Here is a 23,297-nt window from a genome sequence, read left to right as displayed (position 1 = left end):
AAGATTGACCCAAAACTGGGTGAATTATCCTCTTCAGAAGCAGGTTCAGTAGCGCAGGGTACTTTGTTTGGTGATCCCTTTGTCAAGGAACTTGGCAAATTTGTGGCTACTTTTTCTGCCTTGGACAAGGCCCAAGCTTCAATGAAGAAAATGTTCCCTAAAAAGGTTTTTGGCGGGGCCGGCAGAGGCAGGGGTCGCTCTTCCGGCGGCCAGTACCAACAAGGCCCCAATAGAGGTCAGTTCAAAAGGAACAACGGATGGAACGACGGACGTCAAGGTTCCTTTTATCCTTCCCGTGGAGGCAGAGGTCAGGGCAGAGGACGTGGTGGAAACCAGTTCAACGCCAAAGGATTCAACTGTGAGTTTTTCCATCATTTCTCCAGTACGTCTGGGGGGAAGGATTGCTCTATTTCTTCAGGCCTGGTTACATCTCACGTCAGACCCTTGGGTTCTGGAAACGGTCCAATGCTTTCATATAGAGTTTTACGGCTCCCCTGTTCAACTCTCACGTCCTCGACCGTTGGTTTTTTCTCTCGCAGACCAAGAACTTATAGACGTGGAAGTTCATGCTATGCTGCAAAAAGGAGCTATCTCTCTTTCCTCTCTTCATCCAAACGGCTTTCTCAGCAACATCTTTCTGGTCGAGAAAAAAGACAAAGGGTTCAGACCAGTCATCAATCTCCGTTCGTTCAACGAATGGCTCATTTACAGACACTTCAAGATGGAGGGCATCCATCTATTGAGGGACCTCCTTCTGCAGAACGATTGGTTGGTACGTTTGGATCTGAAGGATGTAGATCTCTCAGTTCCGATTTACCCTCCACATCGCCGTTTCCTACAGTCCATGTGGAGAGATCAGATCTACGAGTTTCTTACTCTCCCCTTTGGTCTTTCCTCAGCACCTTGGTGCTTCACCAAACTTCTACGTCCTGTAGTGGAACATCTTCGCACCATGGGATTTCGTCTGATAATTTACTTGGACGACATTCTTTTAATTAATCAATCCAAGGATCTCCTCCTCCATCAACTTCAGGTGACCATAACTACTCTTCAATCTCTGGGGTTCATCATCAACGCCCAGAAATCAGAGCTCATCCCTCAGCAGGAAATGATTTTTCTGGGATTTCTGATAAAGACTACGGATGCGACGTTACATCTTCCTTCTCAAAAGATCTCCAAGATCAAGAGGGAGATTCGCAAAGTCCTCCCTCGGGACCGGATTTCTCTCACTCTCCTGGCCAGGATAGTGGGCTTACTATCCTCGTCGATTCAGGCCATTTTTCCAGGCCCACTTCACTACAGAGCTCTCCAAAGACTCAAAGCGTTCCATCTCCGCAAAGTCCTCACTTATTCGGAACTCATTTCTTTATCCACGGAGGCCAGATCGGAGCTCCTTTGGTGGTTGGATCACATGAAGGCGTGGAACGGGAAGGCGATTTTCGGATCCCACCCGGATCTTGTGATCGAGTCGGATGCCAGCCGCCAAGGATGGGGAGCCCGGTGCGGCTCCCTTTCGGTGGGAGGCAGATGGACGGAGGAGGAACTTCATCTCCACATCAATTGCTTGGAACTCTTTGCGGGTTAGTTTGCCATTCGCTCGTTCACGACAAACAAAGTCTCTTGTTGTGTGCTCCTTCGGATGGACAACACGACTGCGGTCAGGTATATCAATCGCCTGGGCGGCACCCACTCCAAAGTCCTAGCGGATCTAGCGAAGGACTTCTGGAACTATTGTCTTCTTCGCCAGATTTCGGTCTTGGCAGAGTATCTTCCCAGCGAACTGAATTCTGTGGCGGATTGGCAATCCAGGAATTTCCGGGATGCCAGCGATTGGAAGCTGGATCCTGCGGTCTTTCAAATGATCTCAGAGCTTTGGGGCCTTCCTCAAGTGGACTTGTTTGCGTCCAGATGGAACGCCCAACTTCCCAGGTTCTACGGCTGGAAACAGGATCCGGGTGCGGAAGCAGTGGATGCCTTCCTACAGGACTGGACCCGGTTTCCAGCTTACGCTTTCCCCCCGTTCCTATTCATTCAAAGGGTAGCAGCCCAGGTCCGCAGACAACGAGCTTCTCTCATATTGATCACTCCTATATGGAAAGCTCAATGCTGGTTCCCTTCTCTTCTGGAATTATCTTGGGACAGTCCTATTCAGCTCCCCTTATCCGATCTCATTCTGACGGATCCATTGGAACATCTACACCCTCTGGTTCTCCAAGGCCATCTAAGTCTTATGGCCTGGAGGATTTCATGAGACGTTGGTCTAACGACTCACTTTCGAAAGACGCTGAACTCCTCATTCAGCGAGCTTGGGCCCCGAGTGCCACCAAGCGATACCGATCTGCCTGGAACAGATGGGTCGTTGGTGTGTGGCAAAACACTTGGATCCCGTGGGCTCTCCTGTGACCACTGTTCCCTATAGGCCGCGCGCGCACCTTCCCTGATGTCAGCGCGCACCACCTATCGTGGAGCGCGCACACAGGCCGTCGCAAGAGATTCACGCCGCACGCCGCTTTTAAAAAGTGAGCGGCGCGAACATGACATGCAGCACATTTTCAGTGGTGGCAGCGGTTGGCGGCGGTGCGGGCGTGAGAAGTTGCAGGTAAGGAGCGGGAGGCGGGAAGAACCGGTGGTTATTGTGGGGGTTATGGTAGTGTGGGAGCGGGAGAAGTCGCTTGGCAATTAATGGATAGTGCCAGGGTTTGACTATTCTCCAGACAGCCGATAGATAGCCTTGACGCTCTCGCCCTTCAACGCCTTACTAGAGAGCCTGGGTGGGAGACGTGGGCGGAAAGAATAGTCTCCTCTTTCTCTCCCGCTCGTTACTGAACTATTTCCACAGGTACCGCCCTTTCTTCAGGTTTGGGTGAAGGGCTGTGCTAAAGCCAGTTTTGCATAGAGTGTGCGTTTTTGCTTTTGTGTGCTGTTGACTTTCACTACTTATTTGGATGTAGCGTTGTGCTAGTGATCGGTCTTGTTTTCTGTGTTCGTGTGGATTTGTTTTCCACACTTTCCGCCTATGCTTTAAGCTTGGGTGAAGAGCATCTTCTGACCATTCTTTGGGTTTCAGGGCCCGGCTTTGTTCAGCCTCCCACGTCTTTGTCCTGCCGACTTATCCGCGAATTTGGGGGGGTGTAGGATGTGATAATATTCTGTGATCAGTCGTTTGGAGGAGTGCTTTCAACGTAGTGCTCATATCGGGTGAGGAGCCTCTCTGCTCCTGGACGGATTTGTGGTTGCAGGACCCAATGTATGATTTGCATGTAATGGCAGCATTTGGTTTTCGGTATAGGAGAGTCAGACCTAAAGTCCTAAAAGGATCGAGGTCAATTGAGATAAAAAAACAAACAATAGACCTACTTCTAGATGTGTCCCACTGACAGAATGCCTCCCAGTTAAGGCCTGATTTCGTTTGTTTATCACTAGTGATTGATGATATGTTTACTAAGAGAATGGATGTGGAACTTTGTTGTTCCTTTCTTGGTTTGTGTGGATTGTTATAGCGCACTTTCCACCCATGCTTTGGGCTTGGGCAGCTGTCATGCCATAGGCTCACTGTTTAAGTATTGCTGTTAATCAGAGCCCATGAGGGGCTCTGATTGTCAGCAATATTTAAACAAAAGGCCACAGCAGACTCGTGTGCGTGTCACACAGGTCAGAAAGGCACAAAAAACGAGTGATGCACAGGTCAGAAAGGCACAAAAAACGACTGAGGCACAGGACAGAAAGGCACAAAAAACGAGTGAGGCACAGGTCAGAAAGGCACAAAAAACGAGTGAGACACAGAACAGAAGGGCAGAAAAAACGAGTGAGAGACACAGAAGGGCACAAAAAACGAGTGAGATACAGGGCATAAAGGCACAAAAAACGAGTGAAGGCACAAAAAACGAGTGAGGCACAGGACAGAAAGGCACAAAAAACGAGTGAGGCACAGGTCAGAAAGGCACAAAAAACGAGTGAGACACAGAACAGAAGGGCAGAAAAAACGAGTGAGACACACAGAACAGAAGGGCACAAAAAACGAGTGAGATACAGGGCATAAAGGCACAAAAAACAAGTGGGGCACAGGACAGAAAGGCACAAAAAACGAGTGGGGCAGAAGGGCACCAAAAACGAGTTGGACACAGGACAGAAAGGCACAACAAGCATTGGAAATGCAATAGGTCTCGCATTCGAAAAGTTGGAGCTATTGGTCTTGTAAATGACAAATATTTTATTTATGTGTTGGTTTTTAAAATAGCTAAATGGATAGCTTTGTCATTTACAATGCCAATAGTTATAACTTTCGCGAATGTGACACCTATAGCATTTGGAGTGCAACATGTTTTGTATGTACGTGACTTAGATGGCAGCTCTGGTCGTTAGGCCACATCTCTAGAGAGCACGAGCGTGCAGCAGGGGAGAGAAGCACAGAGAGTGCAGCAAGGAAGGGAAGCACGGAGAGGGAGCCCAAGAGTGAAGCAAGGGTGAGATGCACGGACAGGGAGCCTGAGAGTGCAGCATGGGACAGAAGCATGGAGAGGGAGACAGAGTGTATCAGGGGCGAGAAGTACGGACAGGGAGCCCAAGAGCGAAGCAAGAGAGAGAAGCAGGAGAGGGAGTCTGACATTATAGAAAGGGAGAGAGTTGAGCATAGAAAGGGAGAAGATGAGTTTGGGAGAGAGGCATGAGAGTTGAAAGGCAGAGCAATGGAGATAGACCTGGGAAAGGAGTAACCATGGGGCAGATGAAGATTAGTCAACACCACTAGTTTTTCCCTGTTGCTCATGCCGAAATGGTATAAATTATGCTGTGTTAGTGCTCATTGACAATCGTGTGTACCTTGAGGAGAGATGGGAGAGGGGAGAGGAGAGATGGGAGAGGGGAGGGGAAAGAAGGGAGAGTGAGGAAAGAGGGGAGAAAGGGAGGAGAGTGTGGTGAGAGAGGAGAGAGGGTAGAGGAGAGAGAAGGAAGAGTGTGGTGGGAGATGGTGGAGGGGAGAGAGAGTGGAGACAGGAGACAGTAGAGTTGTGAGAGGGGATAGTGGTGAGAGGGAGGGTAGAGTGGGGATAGAGGGGGAGGGGAAAGCGATGGGAGAGTGAGAAGTGAGGGGAAAAAGAGAAGGGAGGGGAGAGTGATGGTTAGAGGGGAGAGTGGTGAGTGCATACTGGGGAGGTGGGATGAGAGAAGATAGTTGTTATAGGGGAGAGTGGTGAGGGGAGAACAACAAGACGGAGGGCATTGCTCTGGGGAGGGGGGGGGGGAGAAATGTGACACGGCCACAGCGGGGGCCGAGCGGGGTGAGCGGCAATGGGGGAGTGTGAAGCAGCAGGGGCCTTTGAAGTGAAGCTAAGCTTCACTTCAAAGGTGTGGGAGGAGTGCTGCTGGGGAGACAGATGGTGATTTGATCATGTCAACCAGACACTCTGAACCTGCCTGTTGGCTATGGGGTAATAAAATTATCCTTCTTCAGTATATGCGCACAGAGGAAATAATTTTAAAGAAACAACTGTGAATGAATGACCACCATGTGCATAGGCTTGACATTCCAGGCAGTGTAGAATAGGTCAAAGTTAACTCTCCGTAAGGGACTGTAAAAGGAACCACTTCAAGAATGGTGACATGTTGCTTAAAATACCTAAACAACTCATGGCTCACGATGACGCCAAGTGGGCATGAAGAACGCACTAGGGCAACCAAAGTCCCATATCACTTGACTTGACCCTTGATACAAAGTATCTGGAGCTAGGCATAATGCCCATTACAATCAAGGCAAAGCCATCTCCTTCGCTGGGTGAGAAATGCGGGTAAATGCTGCGAGTGAAGTGATCGATAGGGCGTAGTTATCAAAAGAAAACCCCTGGTTCTGGCTTTAAGAGTAAAACACAGAGATCGAGCGGGGAACAAGGGCTGAATCAGGACGATAACATACTCCAAAGAGATGTAGTGGCACCAAAACTTCCACTGTGCTAACACGCTTACCTGCAAAGTCAATCATGGCGTCTCGGCTCACGGAACAGCATATAACCCTTGTGAGCCAAGAAGCCCGTATATAAAAAGTAAATGTAGCGAAAACCTTCAAGTAGCCATGCGCAAAGAAAGACTTTGTTGGCATCAAGCCAACATGATGTACTCCAGTTCTGCTTCCAATCCTGCATGGTTCACCAGCTTTTTATCAGGCATTTTAACCTCCTCAGCTACTTATTGAGTCAACTTCCAGTAGGCAAAACTGAGATCTCTCTGCAGCAGGTCCATCATTCTTCAGTTATCTTGACATATTTATGGTTGCCTGAAAATTGCTTGAACGTAGTCAATCATATTTTTGGCGCGCCACTGCAGCATCTTCAGGTGGGATCTTTTGATGGATTGTGTGCTTCTCAGCCATCCTGTGGGTTACCTTGTTCACCCACCTCAACCATTTGCATTTTGTATTTTGTGCTACACCTTCTGTAATGCCGCTTTCCCCTGGGATTCACATTTATAGACCAGTTTAAGATAATGGATGCTAATAATGGAACACATGGGCACACCCCTGTTTGTCCTAGGCTGAAATCCCAGGTAATTATTTGGTCATTTTTTGTCTTGGGCCTCTTGACCGGTCACATGCACAGTTTGTAATTCTTCGGGCGTTTGCTGACTTACTTGTCTTCACTTGTAGGTTTCCAGTCTGTACGGTATTTGGATTACAGTGGTCAGGTGAGAGTACCACAAAGACAAGGTAATTCTGTTTACGTTCCTCGTTGGGTTGGGGGTTGCTGGGTAAATAGATTCACAATCGGCACATTTTTTTCTTTTGCAGGTTCATGAGACCGTACTACAAAGACAATTGCACAGGCAGACGTGAGTGCAGGCAGAAGAGGTAATTGTTGGGTTGAGTTAAACTGTGGTGCGTCTTGAACATTGTAGTACCATATATACTTACCGATGTTTTCTTCTGTTGCAGGTTTCACAGCCAGAACCCCCATACATTTAAAGAGGCGCACGTGAGTGCAGGCAGAAGAGGTAATTGTTGGGTTGAGTTAAACTGTGGTGCGTCTTGAACATTGTAGTACCATATATACTTACCGATGTTTTCTTCTGTTGCAGGTTTCACAGCAAGAACCCCATACATTTAAAGAGGCGCACGTGAGTGCAGGCAGAAGAGGTAATTGTTGGGTTGAGTTAAACTGTGGTGCGTCTTGAACATTGTAGTACCATATATACTTACCGATGTTTTCTTCTGTTGCAGGTTTCACAGCCAGAACCCCATACATTTAAAGAGGCGCACGTGAGTGCAGGCAGAAGAGGTAATTGTTGGGTTGAGTTAAACTGTGGTGCGTCTTGAACATTGTAGTACCATATATACTTACCGATGTTTTCTTCTGTTGCAGGTTTCACAGCCAGAACCCCATACATTTAAAGAGGCGCACGTGAGTGCAGGCAGAAGAGGCAATTGTTGGGTTGAGTTAAACTGTGGTGCATCTTGAACATTGTAGTATAACAGTTTGCATTCATGAGCTAGGCGTCAACGTAAGCCATGTTTCCTTATTTTGCAGGCTTTGTGGGACAGCAGGCTCAAACCGGCGGGTACGGAAATGTTCAAGCGCAAAGCTGTAACTTCGGGAGAGTGCAGTGCTTCACCACAAAGGAAGAAATGTTGCCTTGTATTCAAGGAAGAGTGGATGAAGGAAATTGTGGAGGCTGAGACACAGAAGTCACGAAGCAAGGTCCGCATGCAACTCGGGGAACTATTTCAATACAGTCCGGATGTGGGCTTGATTTGCAAAGCATGTGCCGAAGCCAAGATTGTTGGGGACTTTTCCACAGGGAAGAAATGGAGTGATGGCTGGAAACTGGACTACATGAAACGCCATCTACTTAGCAAAGTACACGAGTCTGCCATGGTGATATTGAGAAACAGAAGTGCTGCTGCGAGGTTTGGTTTTGGAGTACGGGCAATGCTGACAGAAACTGCCACAGACAAAGCAAATAGAATGGAAGTAGTTGAACGCCAAAGATCTATACCTGAGGAGATAAAGATTCTCATCAACAACGTGTTGCTGACAGTCAAGATGAACACTTCAATGTTATCTGTACAAGACATCCATGACCACTTAGCTTTGTATGTGAAGATACCAGACAGCTGGAGGAGCAAGAACTATGCCTTTAAGTTCCTTGAGGCCATCAATAGCGTGGTACACTGTGAAGCTATGACAGAACTTCGGCAAGCTTTGTATCACACCATGATAATTGACGAGAGCACAGATATTTCTGTTTCAAAAATGCTCATCCTGTATTTCAAGTTCCGACCTGTAACATCAACTGAGCATAAAACGCAGTTTGGGGGCATAGTGAAGCTGACTAGCTGTAATGCTGAGGCTATCACTACTGCTGTGAAAGAATTCTACACTAACCAATGAACTGGACCTCATGAAAATGGTCATGTTCACATCTGTGATGCTGGGGAAGAATAATGGTGTTGCTACTCGCCTTAAACAATCCATTCCTCATCTATTTGAGCAGCATTGTGTCGCCCATCGAGAAGATTTGGGAGTTGATGATGCCTGGAAGAGGGTTCCAATGATTAAAGAGATGGAGACATTATTGAGGACTGTCTACACTGGGTTCACCAGATCTCCTGCAAGGAAGTCCAAGCTGGATGAAATTGCATCGGTCACTGAATGTGAAGTTGTCTCTTTTCGACCACTGAATGAAGTCCGGTGGCTTTCAAGGCATTTTGCTGTTGGTGCACTAATTCGTAATTACGAAACAGTTCTTAAGTACTTTGAGCATGAGAAAGTTGGGGAGAATGATCCAATTGCTAAATATTGTTATAAAAAGCTATCAGACTCCAACTACCATATTTCCCTTGCAGTACTTAATGACATTCTGGGTGAATTTGCATCTTTGTGCAAACTATTCCAAAAAAGTTCTTTAACTACTGTTGAAGCCGTACAGTGTGCAAGAGCGAAGGTTGGCCAAATTAAGCAACAGTATTTGGGGGACACTGTCTTTTGGAGCAGCAATGTAAGAGAGCTGATGGTTTTGTACAAGGATAGGCAAGAGTTTGACAGTGGGCCTATTTTGTCTTTTGTTTCCCTTCTTTGTGAGCACATGCAAAAAAGGTTCCCTGAAGGTGAGCTAAAAGAATGGGCAAGTTTTGAGATCCAGGCAATAGCCACACAATCTCATTTTGAGACTGAGAATATTGAAAGACTTGTTGAAAAGTATAAAAATGTCTTGGCCCTGGGTGATTGTGAAACACCAGAAGATGTTGTTCGACAGTACAGAGACTATAAATATGTGGTGGCAGAACATGTTAAGGGTGGGTTATTTACCACCTTTCAAGACATGGTGACTTTCACTGTACGCAATGCTGCTCAGTATAGTGTCGTGTCTCAGCTTGTTGATGTCTGCGAAACATTTCAAGCATCTAATGCAGACTGTGAACGAGGATTCAGCCTCATGAATACTATCAAGAGCAAATTGAGGAATAGACTAGAGCAGAAGCATTTGGACATGCTGATGAGGACAAAGGCCTACCTCCTGAACGGGAAAGTTGACCTAGATTGAGTTTATCAGCACTGGAAAAATGGCAAGGATCGCCGTGAGAAGCAACCCTGTCACCCATCTAGTGACGCCACTTGACGTGTCTGAACAGCCCTCTACCTTCTTGTGTATATGTGATATTGTATAGGCTCGCAGCATTTCCCCACCCAATGAACTGTGCTCCAGTTAAGAATATTTATTAAAATCTAATGATGGTACCACCATTGAAGTCTTGTGCTTTTCTAAACTTGAAGTGTACTTGCCAGTGTAACCAGTTCATTTCATGGCGTGCTTATCCAATATTGCAAACTGCCCTTAAGACCCTTATTGTGGCGCTGTATGTGTGAAAATGCACTATCTTTTCGCTTTTTAAAGAAAAATTTTGGAGTGCCATTTGGCGCCACAGACACGCGCGGTTTGGTTCCTGGCGCACATAGCCATGGTTGCAGCACACAGAGACCCTCCACTGCCGCACACAGAGGAAAAAAATTAGAGGGAACATTGCCTGTGACTGAAGTAATTTACTTTCTTGCTAGGCTTTTTAAAGACAAACTTGCTTATTGTACCATCAATTCCTTCAGATCAGCAATTTCTGCGGGTCATGCCCTGGTGGATGGTTCTCCGGTGGGAGAGCATCCTTGGGTTTGCAAACTTAAAGGGTATTCGACTGTCGCATCCTCCTGAACCGCGTTAATCTGGTCTTTGGGACATTAATGTGGTTTTACGCTTCCTTCTTTCTTGGCAGGATAAGGAATACCTTTCACGCAAGGAGCTTTTCGCTAAATTGGCTATTCTCCTTTGTCTCATTTCTTGCAAAAGGGCTTCCGATGTTCGCGCTCTTGATGTTTCTGCCGGAGTTTTTACCCCGGAAGGTGTTACTTTTACTGTCTCTAGACGAACAAAGTGTAATACCAGGTCAGTATCTTATCCAGCCTTTCCGGAGTCACCTAAACTTTGTGTTGTTCGTTGTCTAAAGACTTATGAGGATGTAACTTTGGAATTTCGTCCCCCGGGCGAAAGACAATGACTAATTGCGATTAAGAAGCCTTTCAAAGCGGTTTCTTCTCCCACCATTGCCAGATGGGTCCGGTGGATTATGTCGGAGGCTGGAATTGACATTTCAAATTTTGGCGCTCACTCCACTAGAGGCGCCATGGCTTCCAAGGCTGTCCAGGTTGGGGGCAGATTGGAAGATATCATGAATGCAGCGGATTGGTCTTCATATTCAACTTTTAAGAAGTTTTATTTTAAACCAATCCATGAGGCGACATCTTTGGTGGTGAGTAAGCTTTAAACAAGCAAAATCCTCGCCTCCGCTTCCCGACATAAAATGAGAAATTTCCTGGTTCACATAAAGGAAAGTTTCAATTCTATTAAGGACGCGGAGGCGAGGATTTTCCCACCCTGGCTTTTTCCAGCCTTCCCTCCCAATCCTATGCAATCCAAGCTTAGTTCTCCATTCGAGGGAAGTATTTCTTTTCCTTTTTTTATAAATGATGTGTTCATTGACTGATATGTTTTATTGCATATTTACTGATTCTATTGCAATTAGTTTTGCCCTCTTCCATTGCAATGTGTAAGATGCTTCAGCATTGTTCTGGACAAGATATTATTTTTTCTCTTCCCTAGGCTCCGATCAAAAAACGGACTGAAGGGTAGGAGACTTCTTTTCACCAGCAGCAGCCAAAGAGGAAGGACTACCGACGTGGGATCCCTTTATGCTGGCGTTATGGACTCTGATTGGCTGTTGGTCAGGGTAGTTTATGGAGGATGTTTTTTCTTTAATCTTCTAACTTGCTGTCAATAAAAATGAAGGACTAGCAAAATCCTCGCCTCCGCGTCCTTAATAGAATTGAAACTTTCCTTTGTGTGAACTAGGAAATTTCTCATTCACCTTCACTAAATGGTTAACTTCAATCACAGTGGTATCAATTTTGAGCGTGACATCATTTTATATATAGCTGTGACATTTCCAAACTAGTGATGTTGATGTACATTGTATTCTCTAACTCTTGAATTTGCAGCAACCATGTCTGTCTTGAAATTGCTATGTTTTTATTCTTAGTATCGATCCTATTTATTTGTTTGAACTTGACAAGTATATTTTTTGATTTTTTCACATTACAGTTCCCCTGAGGAAGAGATCAAATAATCTCGAAATGCATTGGGATTAACGACAGTAGATAACGAATCATTTTGTGAAAATGTAAATGTTTTTTGTGTTGAATGTTAAATGAAATCAAAAATTTCTGCATGTGAAAAGCAAAACAATGCATAAATACGAGTGTAATGTAAATAAATGAAGACAATATTCATGATATTGCAAAATAGTTTCTTTAGATGTATTATTTGAAAAAAATCAACACAAAAAATAATTTAAACACAGTAGCCAACCTAAACGGTTAGCACCAGCAGTGCAGGGAGGGTCAGTGATTACCTATCACTCACTAAGTACTTAATTTCCAGTCAGTCACTGAAAGAGACGTCTTTAACATCATTTCCAAACGCAAGCCTTCCCCCCCACACCAAAGACCCTCTCCCCTCTAAACTTGTCCAAAACCTCAAACACATCATCACCCCTTCCTGGACCCCTATAATCAACAGCTCCCTTGCCACAGGCTGTCCCCCCCACTTTTTTTTTTTTTTTTTTTTTTTTTTTTGGTAGACCTTTATTGTACATTATACATTTACACAGCAGTGTGCCTACAACCCACTGATAGGGCCGGCCGCAATCAGAGCACCACAGAATAGACAGGGCTAGCAATACATCGTGTCAGTTCAGTTCAAACGCATATGCAGTGTATGCTAAGCCCGTGAAGGCACCACAAATGTTCCAGAAACGTTGTCCAAGGTGCACTATCAATTCCGGCCGTATAGCCCTTATGTGATCTCGGTCTTTTTCCATTTTTGTAGAACTAAAGGTAATCAAAATCCAACCCCAACACCCACCCTCCCTTCTCCATCCTGGTCCTAACGAAGATACCAAATCAAGTCAGTGTGTGGAACATATGTCAACCGGTTCAACAGGGTACAGAAAGTATATGAACGAGTTGGGCAATATCTCACAGTTTCTGTTTCAGCACTCACATTAGTACGGAGCAACAAGAGCCAGCAAATTCCCGACATTTCTCAGGGCAAAGGCGAGAGTCCCAGGTGGCATCACTAGTCATGCACCCCACATAGCAGGGACGTCTCACACAGAGTGTGGCCGCATTCAATCAGACTCCTGGACCCCCCTCGGCATCTCAACTGTCTCACTCCTTTCGCTATCAGAATCATCCAATGACAGCACGTAGAGCGTAAACGGCCCCCACACATCCTTCGGACGTGATCTCTCTGGCAGCCCCTCATAATAGCAGTGCAATTGGTCTCTACAGTAGGCCATGTCTTTCAGCCACAGCTGTACATCAGGCGCCCGTCTCCCCCCCCCATCCAACCGCAACTCTTCTTTTAGCCAACTGCAAAGCCAGGACCACAAGCCGTCTCGATTGGGCTGGTACCCCAGAAGCGATGCCCAAGAGGCAGAGACGCACATCCAATTTCACCTCGCTAGAGATCATAACAGTCAGTCTTTCGGTCACCTCCTTCCAAAAATCATACACACGCGGACAACCCCATGCCAGGTGTATAAAATCGGCGTCGTCAGCTCCACATCGAACACATTGGGCACCAGCCCGGAGCCCATATCTGACCAGCTGGACCGGTGTGTAATACCATTGGTGCAGAAATTTAAAGTGCAGAAGGCGAAAGTTGCCATTAATCACGCACCCCCCAGTCATGCTACAGCATTCTTCCCATTCATCATCGCTCAGAGGGTCTGGTAGGCTCCTATCCCAGCGCGCCCTGGCCAAGACCGCCCCTCCTCCCTCATCCTCCTGCGCAGCCTTATAAAGTCTAGAGAGTAATTTAGTTCTATCTTTGGCTGTGTAGAGCAGCTGTAATGCCCCAAGCGTCGCCGGTTCCGCCGGATATGATGGAAATAAATCTCGTACTGCTGCCCTCAATCGTGCATAAACAAAGGTAGCCATAGTGGCGTTGGTGGGGCCTGCTGTCATGTCTTGTAAAGAAAGAAAGGACGCCCCTGGGAAGAGATCCCCCATGGTCTGAACTCCAACTTCCCTTAAAACCTGTAATCCCCCGGGTTCACTGGTCACTGAAATATCTGAGTGGTACAACAGAGGCATAGCCGGAGCATATAGCGGCAATCTGGCAGCTCGTCTACCAAGTTCCTCCCAGGCGGATGCTGTGCGCCGCACAGTATCGATCTCCCCTTTCTCAAATATCGAATGTTTGTTAGTTATCATCGCCCTAAGCGGATACGGCAAGACTGCACTAGCTTCAAGCGCCACATGTGGTGTATACGGCGGAGCCTGTATCCAATAACTAGCAAATTGCGCTTGCGCGCATAGATAGTACAGCTTCATGTCCAGTAAGGCGAACCCACCCAGTGCATGCGGCTTGATCATGACGTCCCAGGTCACACGTGGTTTCTTGCCGGCCCAGGTGAGCGAGATCAGAAGAGACTTCAGTCTCGCAAAAAAATGCGACTTCATCTGTACAGGGATATTTACGAATAGATAAAGAAACTTCGGCAGAACCACCATTTTAATTAAAGAGGTGCGATCGGCAAGCGTTAGAGGGAGCCGAGTCCATCTCGCCACCTGATCCTCCAACTTAGATATGGCGACCCCGTAGTTAGCCCTTATGACCTCCTGGCAATCCCTATGCACCCAGACACCCAGATAGCGAACTGACTCCGTTGCCCACTCCAGAGGGAATTCCAGCGGTATCTGGCTAGTCGCATCCGTGAGTGGGAGTATCACCGATTTGTCCCAATTGATAGTCAACCCGGAGTGCCGACCAAACTTAATGAATTCTCGGAGCAGATTTTCGAGATGAAGCCCCGGGTCTCTTACATATAGGACCATGTCGTCCGCATACATCGACACTGCCAGCGTTCTGAGGGGGAATTTTAACGTTGCTTCCGCGTATCTTTGCCGCAGAATACAGGCCAAAGGTTCCATCATGATGGCAAATAGTAGCGGCGATAGAGGACACCCCTGCCTTGTCCCCCTCTGGATCGGGAACGACGAGGAGACATGCCCGTTGACCCTGACTCTCGCAGTCGGCGCAGTGTACAATAGAGCAATGAGGGAAGTGAAGAAAAAAGGCACCCCCATCCGGTGAAGGACAGTTATCATATATTTCCATGCCACCGAATCGAAGGCCTTAGCCGCATCCAACAGGACTGCAGCTGCAGGGAGGTCCGGCTTAAGCAGGTGTAATACGGCGAAAAGGGTCCGCAGATTATGCGACGTGGACCTGAGAGGGATGAATCCTGATTGGTCCGGTAGTACCATGACCGGCAGGAGGAGACGCAGTCTTGTAGCTAAGACTTTGGCAATGATTTTGACATCCGTATTCATAAGCGATAGGGGACGATATGAATCGCATTTATCTGGTGGTTTCCCAGGTTTGGGCAGTGCCACCAAGAGCGCCTCTCTCATGGTCGCTGGGAGTCGCCCGCGCTCAAACGCCTCCTCCAAGACCTGCGCCAGCTGCGGAATCAGGATATCAGCATATTTTTTATAAAATTCGGAGGGCAGGCCATCCGTGCCGGCTGCCTTCCCATTCGGAAGTGCCGCAATAGCATCCCTAAACTCAGCCTCCGTAATATGGTGCATTAGGAATTCTTGCTGACCTCTGGAGAGCCACACCAAGGCAACACCCTCTAGGTAACGGTTCACCTCCTCCTCATCAGCCGTGTCCCTTCGCTCATAGAGTTGCGCATAATGCTTCGAGAAGCAGGCCAAGATGCCTTCAGTATCAGTCACCACTTCCCCTTGGTCCTCAATCTCTTGTACCATGCAGTGACGCGCCCACGGCTCTCTGATGCGATCCGCCAGTCCCTTTCCCGGCCTGCCCCCTTCTCCATAGTATCTAGCAGTAGCATGTTTAGCCATGAATTTCACCTCTTGCTCCGCCAACTCATTGTACTCAGTGACCTTCAGCCTTATATCTGCAAGTATCGTGCCCTCCGCACCCTCTTCCAACCGTCGCTCAAGTGATAATAACTCCCTTTCTAGCCGGGACATGGAGTCCCTGATGGACGTGAGCACCCCTGATCGTAAACCTATACATGCACCTCTCACCGTCACCTTAAAGGCCTCCCACACCGTACCTATATCTTCAACAGACCCCACGTTATTAACAAAGAAATCCTCCACTATCTGCCCCAGGCGTTCGGAAAGCACCTGATCGGTCAGGATCCCGGGAGAGAGTCTCCAAGTGAAAGGGGGCGGAGCATGCGATGGGATCCGCAATACCAGTGTAGTAGGTGCATGATCTGATATAGTGCGAGGCAAATGAGCAGCTTCCACCACCCATCCACTCACATCCCTAGTCACCAGCCAGAAGTCCAGTCTCGACCACGTGTCGTGTGCCGATGTGTAACAAGTACCCACTCTCGCAGTCGGATTTCGCAGTCTCCATACATCCAGCAATTGCAGCCCAGCCATACCTTCGCACACCGCTTCCGCCGCCCTCTTGTGCACAACAGGTCTATCATGTTTCTTGTCCAGCTCCGAATCCAGCGTGACATTCCAATCCCCCCCGCATAAGATAGCTGACGGAGCAAGCATATAAAGTTTGTTCCAGAGCATAACATAGAAATCAGGATCGTCAATATTTGGACCATATACATTAAGCAAAGTAATCAGCGTACCACACAATTTGCCCTGCACAATAATAAACCTTCCTTCCTGGTCTATTTCCTCATGTACCACTTCAAAGGGTATATTTCTCTTGATCAAAATCATCACCCCCCGAGCATAGGAAGAGTACTTAGTGGCCAAGCGCACCCCCGCCCATTGTCTGCCCACCATTTCAGCCGCCCTGCCCTGAAGGTGTGTTTCCTGCAGGAACACCACTTGTGCGCCATGTCGATTCAAAAATGCAAGCATTTGTCTTGTCTTTTGCGGCCTATTAAGACCCCGTACATTCCAAGTTACGCATGTGATCTTACCCCCCCCTATCCATATCTCCCGTTCTGTAAGCCTCCCAAAAGCCAGTAGAGCAGCCCCCCTGTCCACCCCGAGGGCCTCACCTCTGCACCCCGCAAACCACGAGCAACAGGAATATCTTCATTGAGAAGGCCGACCCCCATACAATGGAGTCGAACATACATTACCAGCATCACAGATCCCTCATCCCAGACCAGAAAAGAAAACAATCCCCCAACATCCCTCAAATCCCCGTCCCCCATCCCACCACCCACTTCAGCGCACCCAATTTGCCAAAGCCATCCCAAAACCCAACACCGCCCAACCCTCAACGAGTCAACCAACAGTGTGTGGGGATCTCCCATATCGGGGGGCGTAGAGGCACACTTCCCCCGCCAAGAAGTGACGGGAGCGTGGACCACTCTAAATAAGAACACCTCCAACCTTGCAACCCTGATATCGTAAGCAAAACACCCAGTGGTAAGTCAAACATTTGCAGTATATTGCCAGAAAAACCCCGGACTTGTCCACAACCAGCAGCGCTATAAACATAACCAAGAGCACAGGCAGCCCCAGTACCAGCCCCCCCCCCGTGCCCACCGCCCGAACAAGCTTTCAGTCTTGTGCAGTGGGGACCGAGCCAGCAAACCGTAAGTCCACAGCAGATGTAAAAATGCCACTCGCCAGCTCCTCCCTCATTCCGCAATGTACATGTTCTCGCTCTGAAATTCTCCAGGCCTCAGTGGGTCACTCAACATTGTTAGAAAATAAGCAGATGACAGACCACAGGGGAGATCTCAGCACAGCGCCCCGCAGCAGCGCCCCTGTCGTAGTCAATCAGTCCAGACACAGCTCACGCGGCCTCCTCCAGCCCCTCATCCTCAGCCGCATGTCTCCCGTCCGGTTCCTTGGCGCGCTTTTTCAATTTTTTGGCGTAGTCCATTGCTGCTTTGGGGGAGGAGAAGATCTTGTTGTCCGACGGTGGCCCTATCCTCAGGCGCGCAGGATACAACATGGCGTACGCAACGTCATTGGTCCTCAGCAGTTGTTTCACCGGGGCGAATTCTTTACGGGCTGTTTGCACCGCCATGGTGAAGTCGGGGTAGAACTCTAGCCTGTTGCCCTGATATTCAATGGCCCCTTTCTCCCTGGCGAGCCGAAGTATAGTGTCCCTGTCCCTATAGTTCAGAATTCTGGCTACTATCGGCCGCGGTGGAGCCCCAGGTGGCGGACGTTTGGCCAGCGAACGATGGGCGCGCTCCACTATAAAGACTCTAGACAACTGATCTGCTCCAAATATGTCAATGAGCATCCTTTCCATATAGTCCTCCATGCGTCCTACATTCGTGGATTCCGGCAGGCCCGTGACCCTTACGTTGTTCCTCCTGGACCTCCCTTCCAACTCCTCGTTCTTCGCCTGTATGACCGCCAGCACCCTCTCCATGCTGAATACTTTAGATGAGACAGTGGCCAGGCCGTCCTCCGTGGCAGACACTCTCTGCTCCACCTCCCCCATGCGCTCATTTTGGCGGTCAAATTGCGTCGCCATTTGATCGAGACGGTGATTGACTGACTCCATGGTGCCCTCGATGGATTGTAGGGTTTTCTGCATGGCTACTAACGTGGATTCCAGATTCGGGGCGCCCCCCACGGCCCCCCCCTGGTCAGCGTCCACCGGAGCCTGGGAGGACGAGAGTGCAGTTTTTTCGCCTCGAATGTGATTTTCGGCTGGCTTCTGTCTGTTCGGCCCATGGTTGCAGAGCACTCAGCACTACCAAGTACACAAGTTAGCAGATCACACGTGCCAGCCGAGTGGGTCCGTTGCAACTATCAGGCGGGCTCCGCAGCTTCAGCCCCCTGTAATGTACCTGTCCGAAGTTCAGGCAAGGTCACCACTCCCAACAGGAACCAGCACCCCAATCGAGTCTAGATACTCTCAACGCTCTCCTCCAAAGCAGCGGGTCACTGCACCCCACTCAGGGACCGATAGCCTGAAGCCTGCAGCGTGGAAAAGTGAATTGGCGGGCTCCCCATAGATCTCTCAAGCATCCAACATGGCTATGGAAGGTATCAGTGTAGAGGCGGCCAAACTAGCGCCCATTTGTTGTCCAGGGTGCAGGCGCTGCATTCCGTGGTGGCCCCTCTCCGCTTTACTGCTCCGCCTGCCCCCTTCCCCTGCCCCCACCGAAATCGGCTCGCGCGGCCTCGGCAGGCCCAGCGCCACCTCCGCAGCCCCGGGCTTGCGTAGCGCCCCGCCCCACTCACCAACTCCGGCGGAGCCGGGTCCAGGCCGCTCTCTGCTCCGGCGCCTCTCCGGGGGGACACCTAGGGACGACTCCGCTCCGCCCCGCTTCCGCCGGTGCCAGTCCCCATCTCCGCCGGCCGGCAGCGTCAGGATCCAGCGGGTGCCCAAGTCAGCCAGCAGCGGCAATCCGGGTCCACGAGGTGCGAGCGTTGCAGGCGGCAGGTTCCCGGCTCGCAGCGCTCCTCTCCAATCGCGCTCAGGACAGCCTCAGATTCCGGCCAAAGGGTATGCAGCAGGCCCCCGATGTCAGCGGGGCCCCCCCAGCTCAATTACAGGGTGCAGGTTGCGAAGTAAGCAGGATAAATGGACGGATATTGTGTGGTCCTGACAGAGCCTCACGCAAGTGCGGCCATCTTGTCCGGCGCCCTCTAGCGCCCCCCTGTCCCCCCCACTTCATTGCAACTAGGCCAAATCACCCCCATTATCGAAAACCCTTTGGCAGACCCAAACGACCTCAATAACCTTTGTCCCATCTCCAACCTTCCCCTTCTTTCTAAAGCCCTGGAAAATGAGTCCTTCTCCAACTAGATAGACACATTGAACACTAACTTACTAGACCCCTTCCAATCTGGCTTTAGGAAAGGAAGCAGCACTGAAACCACCATGCTAAACATTGTTGACCACATCCACCACTCACTTAACCATGGTGAATCTAGTCTGCTGATCCTCCTTGATCTCTCTGCAGCGTTTGATACCGTTAACCACTCTGCTCTACTAAATGTTCTTCAAGATCGATTCGGCCTGAATGGTACGACACACAAATGTTTTGTCTCATACCTACAAGACCGTTCTCAACAAATCAAAATCCAAAATTGCCTATCTAACCCTACCTCCATCTCCTTAGGAGTTCCACAAGGATCCATCCACTCTTTAACCTTTTCATGGAACCCCTCACACATTCTTAAACAAGCAGGGATCAACTACCATCTCTATGCTGACGACACCCAACTCCATTATAAGAGTAACTCATGCCGACATCCTTCACCTCAACAACACTCCAGATTCAAACCTGGTTCCACAGTAACCACCTCAAACTCAACCCTAAAAAAACTGAAATTATTCTTTTCCCCTAAAAATAACCAGCTCCCCATTCAGAATTGGATCTCTGACCTTAACGCCCTCAACTGCTCCTTATCTTTGTCCTCCTGAGTCAAATCACTAGGGATCTCCCTTGACAACCTCCTAACCCTCAAGGTACACATCAATAATTCTGCCAAAGGATCCCTCTTCACTCTCAGCCACCTTAAGAAAATCAAGCCCTTCATCCCGATCGATTATTTCAAACTAGCAGTCCAATCCCTTGTTCTTTCTCACATCGACTATGGCAATACCATTCTCACCGGAATACCCAAGATCCACCTAGCACCTCTTAAATCTGTGCTTAACCTTGCAGCTAGGCTTACCTCAGAATGCAAGCGATTCGACCACATATCACCTGCCCTTAAAACCCTTAAATGGCTCCCCATTGAAGGTAGATCCACTTACAAAACAGCCTGCATTACACACAAAATTCTTCATCAGAATACATCGACCTACCTCGCTAGCAAACTCACTAAAGCCAGTTGCTCCCGTTCCTTGAGACGTACCAACACCCTCCTTCTTATCCCCCCCCTTCTAAAAAAGAAAACCACCCAGTCTCGATCCTTTTCCGGCAATGCTCCTTGCATTTGGAATGCCCTTCCAACTGACCTTCGCTGCAACCCTTCCTACTCTAGTTTCAAAAAAGAACTCAAACTACATCTCCTCAAATAATGGGGACCTTAATCCATATCTGTTCTCTTCCACTGGCTACATCTGTCCGACCCTAGATTCATTTGCCCTCCCTTTTTTAGCCCTACTCGCCCTTCCTCCTCATCACTTCAATCAATCAAAGACATTTATAGAGCGCACTACCTACCCGTAGGGTCTCGAGGCGCTTGGGGGGAGGGGTCTGAGCTTCTTCCTGAAGGAGAGGTGGTCTTGGGTCAGGCGCAGGTCGGCCGGGATGGAGTTCCAGGTCTTGGCGGCCAGGTAGGAGAAGGACCATCCTCCTGTAGTGGCTCTACGGATGCGTGGGACGGCGGCGAGGGCATGGCTGGCAGATCGGAGGTGGCGTTTGGGAGCGTAGAAGTTGATTCGGTTGTTGAGGTAGCTCGGGCCTTGATCGTGTAGGGCTTTGTGTGCGTGGGTGAGGAGCCGGAAGGTGATTCTTTTGTTGACGGGGAGCCAGTGCAGGTCTCTCAGGTGTCCGGAGATGTGGCTGTTCCGTGGGATGTCGAGGATGAGTCTGGCTGAGGCGTTCTGGATGCGCTGGAGTCTCTTCTGGATCTTGGCGGTGGTTCCGGCGTAGAGTGCGTTGCCGTAGCCCAGTCGGCTGGTGACGAGGGCCTGGGTGACGGTCTTCCTGGTCTCCGTGGGGATCCACCAGAAGATCTTCCGAAGCATGCGCAGGATGTTGAAGCACGACGAGGAGACGGCGTTGACTTGCCTGGTCATGGAGAGGGAGGAGTCCAGGATGAAGCCCAGGTTGCGTGCGTGGTTCGTCGGTTTGGGTGCGGTGCCTAGGGCGGGGGGCCACCAGGAGTCGTCCCAGGCGGAGGGCGAGGAGCCCAGGATGAGGACCTCCGCCTTGTCGGAGTTCAGTTTCAGGCGGCTCGTCGTCATCCACTCGGCTACCTTTTTCATCCCTTCGTGCAGGTTGGCTCTGGCAGCGGCGGGGTCGTTGGTCAGGGAGAGGATCAGCTGGGTGTCGTCGGCGTAGGAGATTATGTTGAGGTTGTGTTGGCGTGCGATGGCCACGAGGGGGCTCATGTAGACGTTGAAGAGTAGGGCTCAGCGAGGATCCTTGAGGGACGCCGCAGATGACTTCGGTGGCCTCTGACTTGTACGGTGGTAGGCGGACTCTGTGTTCTTCCGTCGAGGAAGGAGACGATCCATTCCAGCGCCTTCTCCTGGATTCCGACGTTGCTGAGGCGCTGCACTAGGGTGCGGTGGCAGACCGTGTCGAAAGCCGCGGAGAGGTCTAGGAGGATGAGGGCCGCTGTTTCTCCGTTGTCCATCAGGGCTCGGATGTCGTCGGTGGCGGCGATGAGGGCGGTCTCGGTGCTGTGGTTGGCACGGAATCCGGACTGCGATGGGTCGAGGGATCCATTCGTCTCGAGGAAGGCGGCCAGCTGTTTGTTGACGGTCTTCTCGATGACTTTGGCTGGAAACGGGAGTAGAGAGATGGGGCGGTAATTCTTGAGTTCGGTGGGGTCTGCTGTAGGTTTCTTGAGTAGAGCACTGAGTTCGGCGTGCTTCCAGCTCTCGGGGAAGGTGGCGGTGTCGAATGAGGTGTTGATAATGTCCCGCAGGTGGGGTGCGATGACAGCGTCGGCTTTGTTGAAGACGTGGTGAGGGCAGGGGGTCGGTCGGAGATCCCTCCCTGTTTACCACCTTCACTCCTCCTGAAATGAAAACAAATTTATATAGCGCTACTAAGCCCAGTGGGCGTCAATGCACCTAACCAAAAAGAAACTAGCTATAGCAAATATGCTCTCATTGTGGGTAGGCCTTGATAAAGCACCAAGTTTTGAGCGCCATTTTAAAAAGGGCCGGTTGGGCCTTAATCTCCAGAGGGAGAGAGTTCCACAGCCTAGGGGCAACGATGGAAAATGCTCTACTGCCCCAACGGTCCGTCCTAGCACAGGGAACCACAAGCAGGTTCATCTCCGATGATCTGAGGGTTCTACTAGGCACATAGCGAGTTAACAGGGCACCTAGAGGGTCCAAAGGACCATCTGCAAGAGCTCTATAGGCCAAGCACAGGATCTTAAAAGAGATCCTCAGTTGTATAGGGAGCCAATGCAGGCTCTTTCTGGCCATTGTGGCAGAGGATGCATTAGGAATAGCCAAAACAAATCGCGCAGCCGCATTCTGTACGATCTGAAGGCGCTGGATGAGTCCCTTGTTGGAGTCTGCATAAAGTTCATTACAGTAATCCAACCTGGAATCCACTAATGCAACCGTCTGCTTACGTGCTAGGGGAGAAAGATAGTGCAAGATTCTTTTGAGAATCTTAATGACCCCCCAACAGGTGGCCACTGTTCGATTGACCTGTAGAGTCATGGACAATGATGTGTCAAATATTACGCCGAGGTTTCTGGCTGATTGGGAAGGAGATGGAAAAGTTCCCAAAGATGAAGGCCACCACTCACTGGACCAGATATCCTGGTCCTTGCCAAAGACCAGAATCTGTTTTATCGCCGTTCAACTTTAGGGAGTTCTGGATCATCCACTCCGAGACTGTCTGCGTACAAGTCCTAAAGTTGACGGCGGAAGTGGTAACAGAGTGAGCCAGGGACACCATGATTTGGGTGTCATCGGCATATGACACAACCTCCATCCCCTGCGATTTTACTAACCTGGCGAGGGGGGCCACATAGATGTTAAATAGGGTCGGACTCAAGGCCGACCCCTGTGGCACCCCATGCTACAAGGATTTAGCAGGGGAGAGGAACTCTCCGAGC

This window comes from Lissotriton vulgaris, chromosome 1_1 (assembly GCF_964263255.1).
Source record: "Lissotriton vulgaris chromosome 1_1, aLisVul1.2, whole genome shotgun sequence".
NCBI classification, from domain to species: domain Eukaryota; kingdom Metazoa; phylum Chordata; class Amphibia; order Caudata; family Salamandridae; genus Lissotriton; species Lissotriton vulgaris.
The sequence above is the reverse complement of the archived record's forward strand: the minus strand, read 5'-3'. Positions refer to the sequence as shown.